Raw genomic sequence first — 22,120 nt, forward strand, 5'->3', positions numbered from 1 at the left:
TTCACCTAGTTTGCATTAGGCTCATCTTTATATTCCGCAAAGCCTAATATTGCAAAGAAAGAATTAAAATTTGTAGAAACCTATTCACCCCCCCCCCCTCTAGGTTTACCATCTCTATACTTTCAACTAGAACTTGAAGTCGGTGGAAGAATTTGAATTGCCATCCTTTGCAAATCTGGTGCTCCACCTCCATAGAGCCTCCACCAAGATGTTAAGAAAATAGTAAATGAGACATGGTAAGTTACTGGAATACATGAATAGGACTAGATACACCAATAAAACAAATGCATATATCACCTGGATTGAATTCGAATTTCTCATAGCTTTTAGCCATCTTCTTTGAAAAAGAATCATGTTTCTTCTGAAATTTGTCCAAATCAACATTGACAACAGCATATGCCTTGTCATCATCACGATGATAGAAGGTTTCAGCACAAAGCATAAACTTTTCAATGACATTTGGGTCATCAAAGATTGTGCTATTGTTATAAGAGTAGTATGGGTTCAACATGTATGCTACAACATGCAATGGAGAGTCCAGTCTACCCTTCATCTTCTTATCAACAATCGCCATCACATCTTTGTAGTTCTTCTCCACATTACCAAAGGCATCTCTGATATCTCTTAGCCTTGAGCAGTTCTCCATATAGGAAACCCATTGATGGTTTAACATCCCCATCAACCAAACGAAGAAGCTTGACCAAAGGCTCGAAAACCTTCAAGCAAAGGTGAACATTGTTCCATAAGGTCTGACTTAGAACTGTGGTTGTTGCTTCCTTGCCCTTTTTTGACCTCACATCTGCGAGTGTTTCCCACCTCTGATGTACAACCATCCTCCTTAGTTGATCCCTCTTATCAAGCATGCTTTGCAACGTGAGGAAGGATGATGCAAATCTGGTCACTCCTGGCCTGATGATCTCCTTCTTTTTGGTGAAGGAGCGCATACAAGACAATGTGCGGTGGTGTCCATACACGAATATGGTGAAACTCTTTGCTTGGTCAATTGTCTTCTTGAACTTTGGCAGGTTGCCAATTCCCTGCAGCATCAAGTTGATGGTATGGGTCGCACACGAGCTCCAGGAAATGTTAGGCCTCTTATCCTTCAACATTGTCTTTGCTCCCATGTTGTTGGATGCATTATCAGTCACAACTTGCACCACATGATCTGGTCCTGCGTCCTCTATGGCCTTGTCCACCAGTGTAAATATCGCATCACTTGTATGGGACACATCTGACATCTCCTTTGACTTCATGAAAGTTGTCCCCTCACTTGTATTTGTGCACATGTTCATTATACTCCTTCTCTTCATGTCTGTCCAAGCATCAGTCATAATGGTGCATCCATTCTTTAACTTATCTTCTTCACGATCCTTCAACAGACTTTGATTTCTTGCGTACTCAGCTTTCAGCAATGTCTCTCGCAGGTCATATGGGGAAGGAGGCTTAAAACCAGGACCAAAGCATCCAATTGCCTCAGCCATCTCTAAAAATTCATCATTATCAATAGCATTGAAGGGAATGGCTGCAAAACAGTAGTACATAAAAGGGAATTAGTAATAAATTCACAACACATCAACATATCTTGCTGTTTGAAAGAGTGAAAGAACAGTACCATGTGTATACATCTTGCAACATATCTTGCAGTCTGCTGTGTTCTCTCTTTGTTAAGTGCTTCGTTAATATTCTGCTGTTTCAAAGCTTCAGCCCTAGTTGCTTTTGGATCAATGGGGCGCGTGAATTTTTCCATGGGGCCTAGCTTAGAAGGCTGTACAGAGCTACCCGCCCTTGATTGTGACTCTTCACCATCTGTGTGCCCTGCTGAAATCAACACGCCTTCTCTGATCTCTTTGTCATTCATGGCCTTGTCCCTCTTCTTCTTACTAGTTTCTTCAATATTTTCCCTGCATCTTTCCTTCACTTCCTCGCTGACCTTCTTGCACTTTGACACAACATTGCCAACATGGCCAAGATGATGTTTCAATCGGTTGATGCCTCCAGTACTCTCATGTCCACACAACTTGCACTTCAGCTTCGTCTTGTCATTAGGATTCGAATTGAACCCCCACTCCCATCCCATGTCATCGGAGTTCCTCTTGTGCGTGTTAGGCTGCACTGGTGTGCCTCCATCACCCATGTCAACATCATCAGCACTTGTTGCTGCCATCCTACACGAACAACAAGGAACAAGCACATAAGCATTCATCAACACTAATTCACAGCGGATTTTACAAATTGATTTGTTGCTCACTTCTCACATACAGGTTGGATAATAGAGAGGAGAGAAGGCAGTAGAAGGCAGGAGACGGGTACTTGAACTGAAGCCTGGGGCGTAGAAGAGTGGAGAGAGATCGGGGGTGCAGGTGCAGCAGGGGCGGTGAGGAAAGGGGAGACGCCGGCGGCTTCGATGTTGCTGCAGGGGCAGAGAAGACAGGGAGCGGAGGAGGAGCAGTTCCTCAGGCTTCGTCTTCCATGGTTCTCTCCCGAACTCAACCCCTATGCTAGATTGCAAGGAGTAAATGGAGAGGAAGAGTCCAGTGTTTTATAGCCAGATTGCCTTCAATGTGACGCTTTGGGAGTTGCTCGCTTTGGAAGGGATGCTCCTAGTAAATTCGTGGCTGCACCTTTAATTCCTGGTTGCACCTTTAATTCCTTCAATTCTGACGCTTTGGGGCCGCTTAATCCATGCATCAGTGTTGACTAATCACAATTACCAAAAAAACATCTTGATTAAGCGCGCCTACCGCTTAATGAGGCGATTAGGCCCTAATCGAGGCGGAGACCCTTTGCTTCACGCTTCAGCGCGCATAAGCGTACGCTTTTTTCCGCTTTCCCGAACCTTGGCATATTCGAAAGCATCACAAGATATTTTGGTTTTGTCCACTCTATTCATTACATTAGGAAAAACTCGAAATATTTTATCAAACGCCATGTGGCCCATTCAACAATGATGAACCAGTGCCATACTCTCATTTCCTCCAACAATCGCATCAAGCACGGAACTCGAATCATGCCCCATCTCGTCACGATCTATGTGTCAAAGATCTCTATGTCTGGTTGCAGTCTCAATCTTCTTGTTGCTCTCCCTTTTCTGAATTAAACACATATATCTATCAACTATTATATGGTAGTCCTGCTGATCAATCAAGGCACTTAGAGACAACAAAATTACTAGAAAGCAAGAACATATAAAACTGATGACAATTTTATGTTGGGTGTACATTGCACCGACCCCTACCCTTTTATAGATTCTGTTGTGCCATCTGTTGTTTGGATAGTGCCTCTATGTGTGGGAGGATACTGAGTATAGGACTCAAACACACTAATATTCCCACTAACATGTTTGGATGCTCCAGAATCAAGAATCCAATCTGAATTAACATTATGAGTGGCTATAGACATGATACGTCTCCGACGTATCGATAATTTCTTATGTTCCATGCCACATTATTGGTGATATCTACATGTTTTATGCACACTTTATGTCATATTCGTGCATTTTCTGGAACTAACCTATTAACAAGATGCCGAAGTGCCAGTTGCTGTTTTCTGCTGTTTTTGGTTTCAGATATCCTAGTAAGGAAATATTCTCGGAATTGGACGAAATCAACGCCCAGGGTCCTATTTTGCCACGAAGCTTCCAGAAGACCGAAGAGGAGACGAAGTGGGGCCACGAGGTGGCCAAACCATAGGGCGGCGCAGCCCAAGCCCTGGCCGCGCCGACCTATGGTGTGGGCCCCTCGTGACGCCCCTCGACCTGCCCTTCCGCCTACAAATAGCCTTCGTCGCGAAACCCCCAGTACCGAGAGCCACGATACGGAAAACCTTCCAGAGACGCCGCCGCCGCCAATCCCATCTCGGGGGATTCAGGAGATCGCCTCCGGCACTTCGCCGGGAGAGGGGAGTCATCTCCCGAAGGACTCTACGCCGCCATGGTCGCCTCCGGAGTGATGTGTGAGTAGTCTACCCCTGGACTATGGGTCCATAGCAGTAGCTAGATGGTTGTCTTCTCCCCATTGTGCTTAATTGTCGGGTCTTGTGAGCTGCCGAACATGATCAAGATCATCTATCTGTAATTCTATATGTTGTGTTTGTTGGGATCCGATGAATAGAGAATACTTGTTATGTTGATTATCAAAGTTATGTCTATGTGTTGTTTATGATCTTGCATGCTCTCCGTTACTAGTAGATGCTCTGGCCAAGTAGATGCTTGTAACTCCAAGAGGGAGTATTTATGCTCGATAGTGGGTTCATGTCTCCGTGAATCTAGGGAAGTGACAGAAATCTCTAAGATTATGGATGTGCTGTTGCCACTAGGGATAAAACATTGGTGCTATGTGATGGTGTGTATTTCACACGTTCGTTGGGCAACCCCAAGAGGAAGGTATGATGCGCACAGCAGCAAGTTTTCCCTCAGAAAGAAACCAAGGTTTATCGAACCAGGAGGAGCCAAGAAGCACGTTGAAGGTTGATGGCGGCGGGATGTAGTGCGGCGCAACACCAGGGATTCCGGCGCCAACGTGGAACCTGCACAACACAACCAAAGTACTTTGCCCCAACGAAACAGTGAGGTTGTCAATCTCACCGGCTTGCTGTAACAAAGGATTAACCGTATTGTGTGGAAGATGATTGTTTGCGTAAAACAAGAGAACAAAGATTGCAAGAGATTGTATTTCAGTAAAGAGAATTGGACCGGGGTCCACAGTTCACTAGAGGTGTCTCTCCCATAAGACGAACAGCATGTTGGGTGAACAAATTACAGTTGGGCAATTGACAAATAAAGAGAGCATGACCATGCACATACATATCATGATGAGTATAGTGAGATTTAATTGGGCATTACGACAAAGTACATAGACCGTCATCCAACTGCATCTATGCCTAAAAAGTCCACCTTCAGGTTATCATCCGAACCCCCTCCAGTATTAAGTTGCTAACAACAGACAATTGCATTAAGTATGGTGCGTAATGTAACTAGTGACTACATCCTTGAACATAGCACTAATGTTTTATCCCTAGTGGCAACAGCACAACACAACCTTAGAACTTTCTCACATTTGTCCCGGTGTCAATGCGAGCATGAACCCACTATCGAGCATAAGTACTCCCTCTTGGAGTTACAAGCATCTACTTGGCCAGAGCATCTACTAGTAACGGAGAGCATGCAAGATCATAAACAACACATAAGCATAACTTTGATAATCAACATAACAAGTATTCTCTATTCATCGGATCCCAACAAACGCAACATATAGAATTACAGATAGATGATCTTGATCATGTTAGGCAGCTCACAAGATCCGACAATGAAGCACAATGGGGAGAAGACAACCATCTAGCTACTGCTATGGACCCATAGTCCAGGGGTAGACTACTCACACATCACACCGGAGGCGACCATGGCGGCGTAGAGTCCTCCGGGGAGATGATTCCCCTCTCGGCAGGTGCCGGAGGCGATCTCTGGATCCCCCGAGATGGGATCGGCGGCGGCGGCGTCTGCGGAAGGTTTTCCGTATCGTGGCTCTCGCATCGGGAGTTTCGTCACGGAGGCTATTTGTAGGCGGAAGGGCAGGTCAAGAGGCGGCACGGGGGCCCCACACCACAGGGCCGCGCGGCCAAGGGGGGGGCCGCGCCGGCCTATGGTGTGGCCCCTCCGTGGCCCCTCTTCGTCTCTCCTTCGGACTTCTGGAAGCTTCGTGAGAAAATAGGCCCCTGGGCTTTGATTTCGTCCAATTCCGAGAATATTTCCTTACTAGGATTTCTGAAACCAAAAACAAATAAAACAAAGAATCGGCACTTCGACATCTTGTTAATAGGTTAGTTCCAGAAAATGCACGAATATGACATAAAGTGTGCATAAAACATGTAGATAACATCAATAATGTGGCATGGAACATAAGAAATTATCGATACGTCGGAGACGTATCAGCATCCCCAAGCTTAGTTCTGCTCGTCCCGAGCAGGTAAAACGATAACACAGATAATTTCTGGAGTGACATGCCATCATAATCTTGATCATACTATTTGTAAAGCATATGTAGTGAATGCAGCGATCCAAACAATGTATATGACATGAGTAAACAAGTGAATCATATAGCAAAGACTTTTCATGAATAGCACTTCAAGACAAGCATCAATAAGTCTTGCATAAGAGTTAACTCATAAAGCAATAATTCAAAGTAAAGGTATTGAAACAACACAAAAGAAGATTAAGTTTCAGCGGTTGCTTTCAACTTGTAACATGTATATCTCATGGATATTGTCAACATAGAGTAATATAATAAGTGCAATAAGCAAGTATGTAGGAATCAATGCACAGTTCACACAAGTGTTTGCTTCTTGAGGTGGAGAGAAATAGGTGAACTGACTCAACATTGAAAGTAAAAGAATGGTCCTCCATAGAGGAAAAAGCATCGATTGCTATATTTGTGCTAGAGCTTTGATTTTGAAAACATGAAACAATTTTGTCAACGGTAGTAATAAAGCATACGCATCATGTAAATTATATCTTATAAGTTGCAAGCCTCATGCATAGTGTACTAATAGTGCCCGCACCTTGTCCTAATTAGCTTGGACTACCGGGTCATCACAATGCATTGTTTTTACCAAGTGTCACAAAGGGGTACCTCTATGCCGCCTGTACAAAGGTCTAAGGAGAAAGCTCGCATTGGATTTCTCGCTATTGATTATTCTTCAACTTAGACATCCATACCGGGACAACATAGACAACAGATAATGGACTCCTCTTTTATGCATAAGCATATAACAACAATTAATAATTTTCTCATTTGAGATTTGAGGATTGTTGTCCAAAACTGAAACTTCCACCATGGAGCATGGCTTTAGTTAGTGGCCCAATGTTCTTCTCTAACATATGCATGCTTAACCATATGGTGGTAGATCTCTCTTACTTCAGACAAGACGGACATGCATAGCAACTCACATGAAATTCAACAATGAATAGTTGATGGCGTCCCCAGTGAACATGGTTATCGCACAACAAGCAACTTAATAAGAGATAAAGTGCATAATTACATATTCAATACCACAATAGTTTTTAAGCTATTTGTCCCATGAGATATATATTGCAAAGGTGAATGATGGAATTTTAAAGGTAGCACTCAAGCAATTTACTTTGGAATGGCGGGAAAATACCATGTAGTATAGGTAGGTATGGTGGACACAAATGGCATAGTGGTTGGCTTAAGTATTTTGGATGCATGAGAAGTATTCCCTCTCGATACAAGGTTTAGGCTAGCAAGGCTTTATTTGAAACAAACACAAGGATGAACCGGTGCAGCAAAACTCACATAAAAGACATATTGAAAACATTATAAGACTCTACACCGTCTTTCTTGTTGTTCAAACTCAATACTAGAAATTATCTAGACCTTAGAGAAACCAAATATGCAAACCAAATTTTAGCATGCTCTATGTATTTCTTCATTAATGGGTGCAAAGCATATGATGCAAGAGCTTAATCATGAGCACAACAATTGCCAAGTATCACATTACCCAAGACATTTATAGCAATTACTACATGTATCATTTTCCAATTCCAACCATATAACAATTTAACGAAGGAGAAACTTCGCCATGAATACTATGAGTAGAAACCAAGGACATACTTGTCCATATGCTACAGCGGAGCGTGTCTCTCTCCCATAAAGTGAATGCTAGGATCCATTTTATTCAAACAAAACAAAAACAAAAACAAACCGACGCTCCAAGAAAAAGCACATAAGATGTGATGGAATAAAAATATAGTTTCAGGGGAGGAACCTGATAATGTTGTCGATGAAGAAGGGGATGCCTTGGGCATCCCCAAGCTTAGACGCTTGAGTCTTCTTGATATATGCAGGGGTGAACCACCGGGGCATCCCCAAGCTTAGAGCTTTCACTCTCCTTGATCATGTTGCATCATACTCCTCTCTTGATCCTTGAAAACTTCCTCCACACCAAACTCGAAACAACTCATTAGAGGGTTAGTGCACAATATAAATTGACATATTCAGAGGTGACACAATCATTCTTAACACTTCTGGACATTGCATAATGCTACTGGACATTAGTGGATCAAAGAAATTCATCCAACATAGCAAAAGAGGCAATGCGAAATAAAAGGCAGAATCTGTCAAAACAGAACAGTTCGTATTGACGAATTTTAAAATGGCACCAGACTTGCTCAAATGAAAATGCTCAAATTGAATGAAAGTTGCGTACATATCTGAGGATTACTCACGTAAATTGGCATAATTTTCTGAGCTACCTACAGGGAGGTGGACCCAGATTCGTGACAGCAAAGAAATCTGGAACTGTGCAGTAATCCAAATCTAGTACTTACTTTTCTATCAACGGCTTAACTTGGCACAACAAAACACAAAACTAAGATAAGGAGAGGTTGCTACAGTAGTAAACAACTTCCAAGACACAAAATAAAAATAAAGTACTGTAGGTAAAAACATGGGTTGTCTCCCATAAGCGCTTTTCTTTAACGCCTTTTCAGCTAGCGCAGAAAGTGTGTATCAAGTATTATCGAGAGACGAAGTGTCAACATCATAATTTGTTCTCATAATAGAATCAAAAGGTACCTTCATTCTCTTTCTAGGGAAGTGTTCCATACCTTTCTTGAGAGGAAATTGATATTTTATATTACCTTCCTTCATATCAATAATAGCACCAACGATTCGAAGAAAAGGTCTTCCCAATATAATGGGACAAGATGCATTGCATTCAATATCCAAGACAACAAAATCAACGGGAACAAGGTTATTGTTAACGGTAATGCGAACATTATCAACCTTACCCAAAGGTTTCTTTGTAGAATGATCAGCAAGATTAACATCCAAATAACAATTTTTCAGTGGTGGCAAGTCAAGCATATCATAAATTTTCTTAGGCATAACAGAAATACTTGCACCAAGATCACATAAAGCATTACAATCAAAATATTTAACCTTCATCTTAATGATGGGCTCCCAACCATCCTCTAGCTTTTTAGGAATAGAGGCTTCACGCTCTAGTTTCTCTTCTCTAGCTTTTATGAGAGCATTTGTAATATGATGCGTGAAAGCCAAATTTATAGCACTAGCATTAGGACTTTTAGCAAGTTTTTGCAAGAACTTTATAACTTCAAAGATGTGGCAATCATCAAAATTCAAACCATTATAATCTAAAGCAATAGGATCATCATCCCCAATGTTGGAAAAAATTTCAGCAGCTTTATCACAGCGATTTACAGTTTTAGCGATTTAGCAGTTTTTCGCGCTTTGCATTAGAAGTGGAAACATTGCTAACACCAATTCTTTTATTAGTATTAGTTGGAAGTGCAGCAACATGTGTAGCATTAGCATTACTAGTGGTGGTAATAGTCCAAACTTTAGCTATATTCTTCTCTTTAGCTAGTTTTTCATTTTCTTCTCTATCCCACCTAGCACGCAGTTCAGCCATTAATCTTATATTCTCATTAATTCTAACTTGAATGGCATTTGCTGTAGTAACAATTTTATTATGATGATTCTCATTAGGCAAAACTTTTGATTTCAAAAGATCAACATCAATGACAAGACTATCGACTTTAGAAGCAAGTATATCAATTTTCCCAAGCTTTTCTTCAACAGATTTGTTAAAAGCAGTTTGTGTACTAATAAATTCCTTAAGCATGGCTTCAAGTCCAGGGGTGAACTCCTATTATTGTTGTAAGAATTCCCATAAGAATTACCATAGCCGTTGCCATTATTATAAGGACATGGCCTATAGTTGTTACTAGAATTGTTCCGGTAAGCATTGTTGTTGAAATTATTATTTTTAATGAAGTTTACATCAACATGTTCTTCTTGTGCAACCAATGAAGCTAACGGAACATTATTAGGATCAATATTAGTCCTATCATTCACAAGCATAGACATAATAGCATCAATCTTATCACTCAAGGAAGAGGTTTCTTCGACAGAATTTACCTTCTTACCTTGTGGAGCTCTTTCCGTGTGCCATTCAGAGTAGTTGATCATCATATTATCAAGAAGCTTTGTTGCTTCACCAAGAGTGATGGACATAAAGGTACCTCCAGCAGCTGAATCCAATAAATTCCGTGAAGAAAAATTTAGTCCTGCATAGAAGGTTTGGATGATCATCCAAGTAGTCAGTCCATGGGTTGGGCAATTTTTAACCAGAGATTTCATTCTTTCCCAAGCTTGAGCAACATGTTCAGTATCTAATTGTTTAAAATTCATTATGCTACTCCTCAAAGATATAATTTTAGCAGGGGGATAATATCTACCAATAAAAGCATCCTTGCATTTAGTCCATGAATCAATACTATTCTTAGGCAGAGATAGCAACCAATCCTTAGCTCTTCCTCTTAATGAGAAAGGGAACAATTTTAGTTTAATAATATCACCATCTACATCTTTATATTTTTGCATTTCACATAGTTCAACAAAATTATTAAGATGGGCAGCAGCATCATCAGAACTAACACCAGAAAATTGCTCTCGCATAACAAGATTCAGTAAAGCAGGTTTGATTTCAAAGAATTCTGCTGTAGTAGCAGGTGGAGCAATAGGTGTGCATAAGAAATCATTATTATTTGTGGTTGTGAAGTCACACAACTTAGTATTTTCAGCGTTGGCCATTTTAGCAACAGTAAATAAAACAAACTAGATAAAGTAAATGCAAGTAAACTAATTTTTTTGTGTTTTTGATATAGTAAACAAAATAGCAAGTAAAGTAAAACTAGCAACTAATTTTTTTGTATTTTGATTTAGTGCAACAAACAAAGTAGTAAATAAAACTAAGCAAGACAAAAACAAAGTAAAGAGATTGAGAAGTGGAGACTCCCCTTGCAGCGTGTCTTGATCTCACGACAGCGGCGCCAGAAAATGTGCTTGATGGCGTGTATTTCACACGTTCGTTGGGCAACCCCAAGAGGAAGGTATGATGCGCACAGCAGCAAGTTTTCCCTCAGAAAGAAACCAAGGTTTATCGAACCAGGAGGAGCCAAGAAGCACGTTGAAGGTTGATGGCGGCGGGATGTAGTGCGGCGCAACACCAGGGATTCCGGCGCCAACGTGGAACCTGCACAACACAACCAAAGTACTTTGCCCCAACGAAACAGTGAGGTTGTCAATCTCACCGGCTTGCTGTAACAAAGGATTAACCGTATTGTGTGGAAGATGATTGTTTGCAGAAAACGAGAAACGATTGCGGTAGATTGTATTTCAAGAAAGAGAATTGGACCGGGGTCCACAGTTCACTAGAGGTGTCTCTCCCATAAGACGAACGACATGTTGGGTGAACAAATTACAGTTGGGCAATTGACAAATAAAGAGAGCATGACCATGCTCATACATATCATGATGAGTATAGTGAGATTTAATTGGGCATTACGACAAAGTACATAGACCGTCATCCAAGCGCATCTATGCCTAAAAAGTCCACCTTGAGTTATCATCCGAACCCCCTCCGGTATTAAGTTGCTAACAACAGACAATTGCATTAAGTATGGTGCGTAATGTAACTAGTGACTACATCCTTGAACATAGCACTAATGTTTTATCCCTAGTGGCAACAACACAACACAACCTTAGAACTTTACATCACTTGTCCTGTGTCAATGCAGGCATGAACCCACTATCGAGCATAAGTACTCCCTCTTGGAGTTACAAGCATCTACTTGGCCAGAGCATCTACTAGTAACGGAGAGCATGCAAGATCATAAACAACACATAAGCATAACTTTGATAATCAACATAACAAGTATTCTCTATTCATCGGATCCCAACAAACGCAACATATAGAATTACAGATAGATGATCTTGATCATGTTAGGCAGCTCACAAGATCCGACAATGAAGCACAATGGGGAGAAGACAACCATCTAGCTACTGCTATGGACCCATAGTCCAGGGGTAGACTACTCACACATCACACCGGAGGCGACCATGGCGGCGTAGAGTCCTCCGGGAGATGATTCCCCTCTCCGGCAGGGTGCCGGAGGCGATCTCCTGGATCCCCCGAGATGGGATCGGCGGCGGCGGCGTCTCTGGAAGGTTTTCCGTATCGTGGCTCTCGGTACTGGGGGTTTCGTCACGGAGGCTATTTGTAGGCGGAAGGGCAGGTCAAGAGGCGGCACGGGGGCCCCACACCACAGGGCCGCGCGGCCAAGGGGGGGGGGGCGCCGGCCTATGGTGTGGCCCCTCCGTGGCCCCTCTTCGTCTCTCCTTCGGACTTCTGGAAGCTTCGTGAGAAAATAGGCCCCTGGGCTTTGATTTCGTCCAATTCCGAGAATATTTCCTTACTAGGATTTCTGAAACCAAAAACAGCAGAAAACAAAGAATCGGCACTTCGGCATCTTGTTAATAGGTTAGTTCCAGAAAATGCACGAATATGACATAAAGTGTGCATAAAACATGTAGATAACATCAATAATGTGGCATGGAACATAAGAAATTATCGATACGTCGGAGACGTATCACTATGTTCGAGGATGTAGTTACTGATTCTATTACTCGCAATACTTAATGCAATTGTCTGTTGTTAGCAACTTAATACTGGAGGGGGTTCGGATGATAACCTGAAGGTGGACTTTTTAGGCATAGATGCATGATGGATAGCGGTCTATGTACTTTGTCGTAATGCCCAATTAAATCTCACTATACTCATCATAATATGTATGTGCATGGTCATGCCCTCTTTATTTGTCAATTGCCCAACTGTAATTTGTTCACCCAACATGCTGTTTATCTTATGGGAGAGACACCTCTAGTGAACTGTGGACCCCGGTCCAATTCTCTTTACTGAAATACAATCTCTTGTAATCTTGTTCTCTTGTTTTACGCAAACAATCATCTTCCACACTATACATCTAATCCTTTGTTACAGCAAGCCGGTGAGATTGACAACCTCACTGTTTCGTTGGGGCAAAGTACTTGGTTTGTGTTGTGCAGGTTCCACGTTGGCGCCGGAATCCCTGGTGTTGCGCCGCACTACATCTCGCCGCCATCAACCTTCAACGTGCTTCTTGGCTCCTACTGGTTCGATAAACCTTGGTTTCATACTCGAGGAAAACTTGCATTTGTACGTATCACACCTTCCTCTTGGGGTTCCCAACGGACGCGTGCTGTACGCGTATCAAGCTCTTTTTCTGGCGCCGTTGCCGGGGAGATCAAGACACGCTGCAAGGGGAGTCTCCACATCGCAATCTCTTTACTTTGTTTTTGTCTTGCTTAGTTTTATTTACTACTTTGTTTGCTGCACTAAATCAAAATACAAAAAAATTAGTTGCTAGTTTTACTCTATTTACTATCTTGCACTCTATATCAAAAACACAAAAAAATTAGTTGCTAGTTTTACTCCATTTACTATCTTGCACTCTATATCAAAAACACAAAAAAACACAAAAAACAACAATGCTTACCGGAACAATTCTAGTAACAACTATAGGCCATATCCTTATAATAATGTCAACGGCTATGGTAATTCTTATGGGAATTTTTACAACAATAATAGGAACACACCCCTGGACTTGAATCCATGCTTAAAGAATTTATTAGTACACAAACTACTTTTAACAAATCTGTTGAAGAAAAGCTTGGGAAAATTGATATACTTGCTTCTAAAGTCGATAGTCTTGCTGCTGATGTTGATCTTTTGAAATCAAAAGTTATGCCTAATGAAAATCATCATAGTAAAATTGTTACTACAGCAAATGCCATCCAAGTTAGAATTAATGAGAATATAAGATTGATGGCCGAATTGCGTGCTAGGTGGGAAAGAGAAGAAAATGAAAAAGAAGATAATATAGCTAAAGTTTGGACTATAACCACCACTAGTAATGCTAATGCTACACAAGTTGCTGCACCTCCTACTAATAATAATAAAAGAATTGGTGTTAGCAATGTTTCCACTTCTAATGCAAAGCGAGAAACGCTGAAAGCTGCTAAAGCTGCTGAAATTGCCTGTGATAAAACTGCTGAAATTTTTTCCAACATTGGGGATGATGATCCCGTTGCTTTAGATTATAATGGTTTGAATTTTGATGATTGCCACATCTCTGAAGTTATAAAGTTCTTGCAAAAACTTGCTAAAAGTCCTAATGCTAGTGCTATAAATTTGGCTTTCACGCAACATATTACAAATACTCTCATAAAAGCTAGAGAAGAGAAACTAGAGCGCGAAGCTTCTATTTCTAGAAAGCTAGAGGATGGTTGGGAGCCCATCATTAAGATGAAGATTAAAGATTTTGATTGTAATGCTTTATGTGATCTTGGTGCAAGTATTTCTGTTATGCCTAAGAAAATCTATAATATGCTTGACTTGCCACCACTGAAAAATTGCTATTTGGATGTTAATCTTGCTGATCATTCTACAAAGAAACCTTTGGGGAAAGTTGATAATGTTCGCATTACCGTTAACAATAACCTTGTCCCCGTTGATTTTGTTGTCTTGGATATTGAATGCAATGCATCTTGTCCCATTATATTGGGAAGACCTTTTCTTCGAACTGTCGGTGCTATCATTGATATGAAGGAAGGTAATATTAAATATCAATTTCCTCTCAAGAAAGGTATGGAACACTTCCCTAGAAAGAGAATGAAGTTACCTTTTGATTCTATTATTAGAACAAATTATGATGTTGACACTTCATCTCTTGATAATACTTGATATACACTTTCTGCGCCTAGCTGAAAGGCGTTAAAGAAAAGCGCTTATGGGAGACAACCCATGTTTTTTACTACAGTACTTTGTTTTTATTTTGTGTCTTGGAAGTTGTTTACTACTGTAGCAACCTCTTCTTATCTTAGTTTTGTGTTTTGTTGTGCCAAGTAAAGTCGTTGATAGAAAAGTTCATACAAGATTTGGATTACTGCACAGAAACAGATTTCTTTGCTGTCACGAATCTGGGCAAAATTCTCTTTAGGTAACTCAGAAAATTATGTCAATTTACGTGAGTGATCCTCAGATATGTACGCAACTTTCATTCAATTTGAGCATTTTCATTTGAGCAAGTCTGGTGCCTCAATAAAATTCGTCAATACGAACTGTTCTGTTTTGACAGATTCTGCCTTTTATTTCGTATTGCCTGTTTTGTTATGTTCGATGGATATTTCGATTCCATTGACTTTTAGTAGCTTTGTACAATGTTCAGAAGTGTTAAGAATGGTTATGTCACCTCTGAACATGTATATTTTGATTGTGCACTAACCCTCTAATGAGTTGTTCTAAGTTTGGTGTGGAGGAAGTTTTCAAGGATCAAGAGAGGGGGATGATACAACATGATCAAGGAGAGTGAAAGCTCTAAGCTTGGGGATGCCCCGGTGGTTCACCCCTGCATATATCAAGAAGACTCAAGCGTCTAAGCTTGGGGATGCCTTGGGGATGCCCAAGGCATCCCCTTCTTCATCGACAACATTATCAGGTTCCTCCCCTGAAACTATATTTTTATTCCATCACATCTTATGTGCTTTTCTTGGAGCGTCGGTTTGTTTTTGTTTTTTGTTTTGTTTGAATAAAATGGATCCTAGCATTCATTGTATGGGAGAGAGACACGCTCCGCTGTAGCATATGGACAAATATGTCCTTAGACTTTACTCATAATATTCATGGCAAAGTTTCTTCTTCGTTAAATTGTTATATGGTTGGAATTGGAAAATGATACATGTAGTAAATTGCTAAAATGTCTTGGATAATGTGATACTTGGCAATTGTTGTGCTCATGTTTAAGCTCTTGCGTCATATACTTTGCACCCATTAATGAAGAAATACAAAGAGCATGCTAAAATTTGGTTTGCATATTTGGTCTCTCTAAGGTCTAGATAATTTCTAGTATTGAGTTTGAACAACAAGGAAGACGGTGTAGAGTCTTATAATGTTTACAATATGTCTTTTATGTGAGTTTTGCTGCACCAGTTCATCCTTGTGTTTGTTTCAAATAAACCTTGCTAGCTTAAACCTTGTATCGAGATGGAATACTTCTCATGCATCCAAATACTTGAGCCAACCACTATGCCATTTGTGTCCACCATACCTACCTACTACATGGTATTTCTCCGCCATTCCAAAGTAAATTGCTTGAGTGCTACCTTTAAACAATTCAAAATTTATCACCTCTGATTTGTGTCAATGTTTTATAGCTCATGAGGAAGTATGTGGTGTTTATCTTTCAATCTTGTTGGGCAACTTTCACCAATGGACTAGTGGCTTCATCCGCTTATCCAATAATTTTGCAAAAAGAGCTGGCAATGGGATTCCCAGTCCCAAATTAATTAATAAAAATAGACACTCCTCCATGGTATGTGATTGATTGGACGGCACCCGAAGGATTCGGTTAGCCATGGCTTGAGAAAGCAAAGGTGGGGAGGAGTGTCATCATAATAAAACTAAAATAAAAAGGCACTCCTTCATGGTATGAGATTGTTGGCAGGCACCCGAAGGATTCGGTTAGCCATGGTTTGTGAAAGAAAGGTTGGAACGAGTGCCACACAAAAATAAAATAAAATGGGAGCCGCTCTTTGAAAGTTTGTCTGGCAAGGGGGTTAGAGTGCCCACTACCATTCGTTGACAACAACAAACACCTCTCAAAATTTTACTTTTATTGCTCTCTATATGTTTTCAAAATCAAAGCTCTAGCACAAATATAGCAATCGATGCTTTCCTCTTTGAAGGACCATTCTTTTACTTTTATTGTTGAGTCAGTTCACCTATTTCTCTCCACCTCAAGAAACAAACACTTGTGTGAACTGTGCATTGATTCCTACATACTTGCATATTGCACTTATTATATTACTCTATGTTGACAATATCCATGAGATATACATGTTATAAGTTGAAAGCAACCGCTGAAACTTAATCTTCCTATGTGTTGCTTCAATGCCTCTACTATGAATTATTGCTTTATGAGTTAACACTTATGCAAGACTTATTGATGCTTGTCTTGAAGTACTATTCATGAAGAGTCTTTGCTATATGATTCACTTGTTTACTCATTTCATTACCATTGTTTTGATCGCTGCATTCACTACATATGCTTACAATAGTATGATCAAGGTTATGATGGCATGTCACTCCAGAAATTATCTTTGTTTATCGTTTACCTGCTCGGGACGAGCAGGAACTAAGCTTGGGGATGCTGATACGTCTCCGACGTATCGATAATTTCTTATGTTATATGCCACATTATTGATGATATCTACATGTTTTATGCACACTTTATGTCATATTCGTGCATTTTCTGGAACTAACCTATTAACAAGATGCCGAAGTGCCAGTTGCTGTTTTCTGCTATTTTTGGTTTCAGAAATCCTAGTAGGGAAATATTCTCGGAATTGGACGAAATCAACGCCCAGGGTCCTATTTTGCCACGAAGCTTCCAGAAGACCGAAGAGGAGACGAAGTGGGGCCACGAGGTGGCCAAACCATAGGGCGGCGCAGCCCAAGCCCTGGCCGCGCCGACCTATGGTGTGGGCCCCTCGTGACGCCCCTCGACCTGCCCTTCCGCCTACAAATAGCCTTCGTCGCGAAACCCCCAGTACCGAGAGCCACGATACGGAAAACCTTCCAGAGACACCACCGCCGCCAATCCCATCTCGGGGGATTCAGGAGATCGCCTCCGGCACCCTGCCGGAGAGGGGAATCATCTCCCGGAGGACTCTACGCCACCATGGTCGCCTCCGGAGTGATGTGTGAGTAGTCTACCCCTGGACTATGGGTCCATAGCAGTAGCTAGATGGTTGTCTTCTCCCCATTGTGCTTAATTGTCGGGTCTTGTGAGCTGCCGAACATGATCAAGATCATCTATCTGTAATTCTATATGTTGTGTTTGCTGGGATCCGATGAATAGAGAATACTTGTTATGTTGATTATTAAAGTTATGTCTATGTGTTGTTTATGATCTTGCATGCTCTCCGTTACTAGTAGATGCTCTGGCCAAGTAGATGCTTGTAACTCCAAGAGGGAGTATTTATGCTCGATAGTGGGTTCATTTCTCCGTGAATCTGGGGAAGTGACAGAAATCTCTAAGATTATGGATGTGCTGTTGCCACTAGGGATAAAACATTGGTGCTATGTTCGAGGATGTAGTTACTGATTACATTACGTGCAATACTTAATGCAATTGTCTGTTGTTAGCAACTTAATACTGGAGGGGGTTCGGATGATAACCTGAAGGTGGACTTTTTAGGCATAGATGCATGCTGGATAGCGGTCTATGTACTTTGTCGTAATGCCCAATTAAATCTCACTATACTCATCATAATATGTATGTGCATGGTCATGCCCTCTTTATTTGTCAATTGCCCAACTGTAATTTGTTCACCCAACATGCTGTTTATCTTATGGGAGAGACACCTCTAGTGAACTGTGGACCCCGGTCCAATTCTCTTTCTTGAAATACAATCTACCGCAATCTTGTTCTATCGTTTTCTGCAAACAATCATCTTCCACACTATACATCTAATCCTTTGTTACAGCAAGCCGGTGAGATTGACAACCTCACTGTTTCGTTGGGGCAAAGTACTTGGTTTGTGTTGTGCAGGTTCCACGTTGGCGCCGGAATCCCTGGTGTTGCGCCGCACTACATCTCGCCGCCATCAACCTTCAACGTGCTTCTTGGCTCCTACTGGTTCGATAAACCTTGGTTTCATACTGAGGGAAAACTTGCCGCTGTACGCATCACACCTTCCTCTTGGGGTTCCCAACGGACGCGTGATGTAAGCGTATCAAGACACTCTATCAATATTACTTCATCTTTGTAGACGTAGTGAGCAAACTTTCCAAAGGTTGCTTCATTTTGTCCTTCTTCCTTTGATTGTCCCTCAGAGGTACTAGTAGTTGGAAGCTGCTGCCATATGTGCCTTGCGTGATGTAGCATGTTGTTGTCCACCACTCCTGCCATACCGATGTCCATATGGTTGTCCACCACCTTTGCCATATCGTTGTCCATCACATCTACCATACTGCTGCCCACCACCTTTGCCATATTGTTGTCCGCCACCTCTACCATCACCTCTTCCTCTATAGCTTCCTCTGCCATGTGTGTATCCTCCTCTCCCCCTACCGGGTGTAGCAAAGGAGGTACACTAACGCTTCAAGTGTCCCTTTTGTCCACAAGTATATCAGTCTCTCATCTCTTGTCTCTCAGTTGTGTAGAAGGTTGGATGAGGGACATAATCGCTGCCCTTTGTCATATTCAGACGCACTTCCCCTCTGAACATAGATGCAATGGCTTCTTTGAGAGAAGGGGTAGTGGTTTGATGCAGTAAAGCAACCCTTTGCTTATGACAGTAAAGCACACGTCTGTTGGGAACCCCAAGAGGAAGGTATGATGAGTACAACATCGAGCTTTCCCTCAATAAGAAATCAAGGTTATCGAACCAGTAGGAGATGAAGACCATGTGAAGGTTGTTGGTGAAGGAGTGTAGTGCGGCGCAACACCAGGGATTCCGATGCCAACGTGGAACCTGCACAACACAATCAAACTACTTTGCCTCAACTTAACAGTGAGGTTGTCAATCTCACCGGCTTGCTGAAAACAAAGGATTAAATGTATGGTGTGGAAAATGATGTTTGCTTGCAGAAAACAAAAGAGAACAATGATTGCAGTAGGTTGTATTTCAGATGTAAAAGAATGGACCGGAGTCCACAGTTCACTAGTGGTGTCTCTCCAATAAGATAAATAACATGTTGGGTGAACAAATTACAGTTGGACAATTGACAAATAGAGAGGGCATAACAATGCACATAAATATCATGATGACTACTATGAGATTTACTTAGGGCATAACGACAAAGAACATAGACCGCCATCCAGCATACATCTATGCCTAAAAAGTCCACCTTCGGGTTAGCATCCGCACCCCTTCCAGTATTAAGTTGCAAACAACAAACAATTGCATTAAGTACTGTGCATAATGTAAACAATACAAATATCCTTAGACAAAGCATTGATGTTTTATCCCTAGTGGTAACAGCACATCCACAACCTTAGAACTTTCTGTCACTGTCCCAGATTCAATGGAGGCGTGAACCCACTATCTAGCATAAATACCCCCTCTTGGAGTTACAAGTATCAACTTGGCCATAGCCTCTACTAGCAACGGAGAGCATGCAAGATCATAAACAACACATATATGATAGACCAGTAATCAACTTGACATAGTATTCTACATTCATCGGATCCCAACAAACACAACATGTAGCATTACAAATAGATGATCTTGGTTATGATAGGCAGCTCACAAGATCTAAACATGATGGCATAATAGGAGAAGACAACCATCTAGCTACTGCTATGGACCCATAGTCCAAGGATGAACTACTCACGCATCAGTTCGGAGGCGGGCATGGTGATGTAGAGCCCTCCGGTGATGATTCCCCTCTCCGGCAGGGTGCCGGAGGAGATCTTCTGAACCCCCCGAGTTAGGGTTGACGGCGGCGGCTGATACGTCTCAAACGTATCTATAATTTCTTATGTTCCATGCTACTTTATTGATGATACTCACATGTTTTATACACACTTTATGTCATATTTATGCATTTTTCGGCACTAAACTATTGACAAGATGCCGAAGAGCCAGTTGCTGTTTTTGGTTTCAGAAATCCTACAAAGGAAATATTCTCGGAATTGGACGAAATCAACGCCCAGGGTCTTATTTTTCCACGAACCTTCCAGAAGACCGAAAGGGAAACGAAGTGGGGCGACGAGGCGCCGACACAACAGGGCGGCGCGGCCCAGCTCTTGGCCGCGCGGCCCTAGCGTGTGGGGCCCTCACGTCGCCCCCTGACCTACCCTTCCGCCTATAAGAAGCCTTCGTCGAGAAAACCCCGGTACCGAGAGCCACGATACGGAAAACCTTCCAGAGACACCGCCGCCGCCAATCCCGTCTCGGGGGATTTAGGAGATCGCCTCCGGCACCCTGCCGGAGAGGGGAATCATCTCCCGGAGGACTCTTCATCGCCATGATCGCCTCCGGAGTGATGTGTGAGTAGTTCACCCCTGGACTATGGGTCCATAGCAGTAGCTAGATGGTTGTCTTCTCCTCATTGTGCTATCATTGTCGGATCTTGTGAGCTGCCTAACATGATCAAGATCATCTATTTGTAATGCTACATGTTGTGTTTGTTGGGATCCGATGAATATGGAATACTATGTTATGTTGATTATCAATCTATCATCTATGTGTTGTTTATGATCTTGCATGCTCTCCGTTGCTAGTAGAGGCTCTGGCCAAGTTGATACTTGTAACTCCAAGAGGGAGTATTTATGCTCGATAGTGGGTTCATGCCTCCATTAAATGCGGGACGGTGTGAAAGTTCTAAGGTTGTGGATGTGTTGTTGCCACTAGGGATAAAACATCAATGCTTTGTCTAAGGATATTTGTGTTTATTACATTACGCACCATACTTAATGCAATTGTCTGTTGTTTGCAACTTAATACTGGAAGGGGTGCAGACGCTAACCCGAAGGTGGACTTTTTAGGCATAGATGCATGCTGGATAGTGGTCTATGTACTTTGTCGTAATGCCCAATTGAATTTCACACTACTCATCATAATATGTATGTGCATTGTCATGCCATCTTTATTTGTCAATTGCCCAACTGTAATTTGTTCACCCAACATGCTATTTATTATCGGAGAGACACCACTAGTGAACTGTGGACCCCGGTCCATTCTTTTACATCAAATACAACCTACTGCAAACATTGTTCTTACTGTTCTTTGCAAACATCATCATCCACACTATACAATTAATCCTTTGTGTTACAACAAGCCGGTGAGATTGACAACCTCACTGTTAAGTTGGGGCAAAGTATTTTGGTTGTGTTGTGCAGGTTCCACGTTGGCGCCGGAATCCCTGGTGTTGCGCCGCACTACACTCCGCCACCATCAACCTTCAACATGCTTATTGACTCCTACTGGTTCGATAACCTTGGTTTCTTTCTGAGGGAAAACTCGCTGCTGTACGCATCACACCTTCCTCTTGGGGTTCCCAACGGACGAGTGCTTTACCGTCACAAGCAGCGCTTTTTTGGCGCCGTTGCCGGGGAGATCAAGACACGCTGCAAGGGGAGTCTCCACTTCTAATCTCTTTACTTTGTTTTTGTCTTGCTTTATTTTATTTACTG

The 22,120-nt window shown here is 41.8% G+C and overlaps 1 pseudogene; it reads right to left on the reverse strand.

Moving 5' to 3' along the window:
- Nucleotides 1-241: 241 nt before the first annotated feature.
- Nucleotides 242-19,027, reverse strand: LOC127339931 (uncharacterized; annotated as a pseudogene).
- Between the last annotated feature and the right edge of the window lie 3,093 nt (nucleotides 19,028-22,120).

The sequence above is a fragment of the Lolium perenne genome, chromosome 3 (genome assembly GCF_019359855.2).
Source record: "Lolium perenne isolate Kyuss_39 chromosome 3, Kyuss_2.0, whole genome shotgun sequence".
NCBI lineage: Eukaryota > Viridiplantae > Streptophyta > Magnoliopsida > Poales > Poaceae > Lolium > Lolium perenne.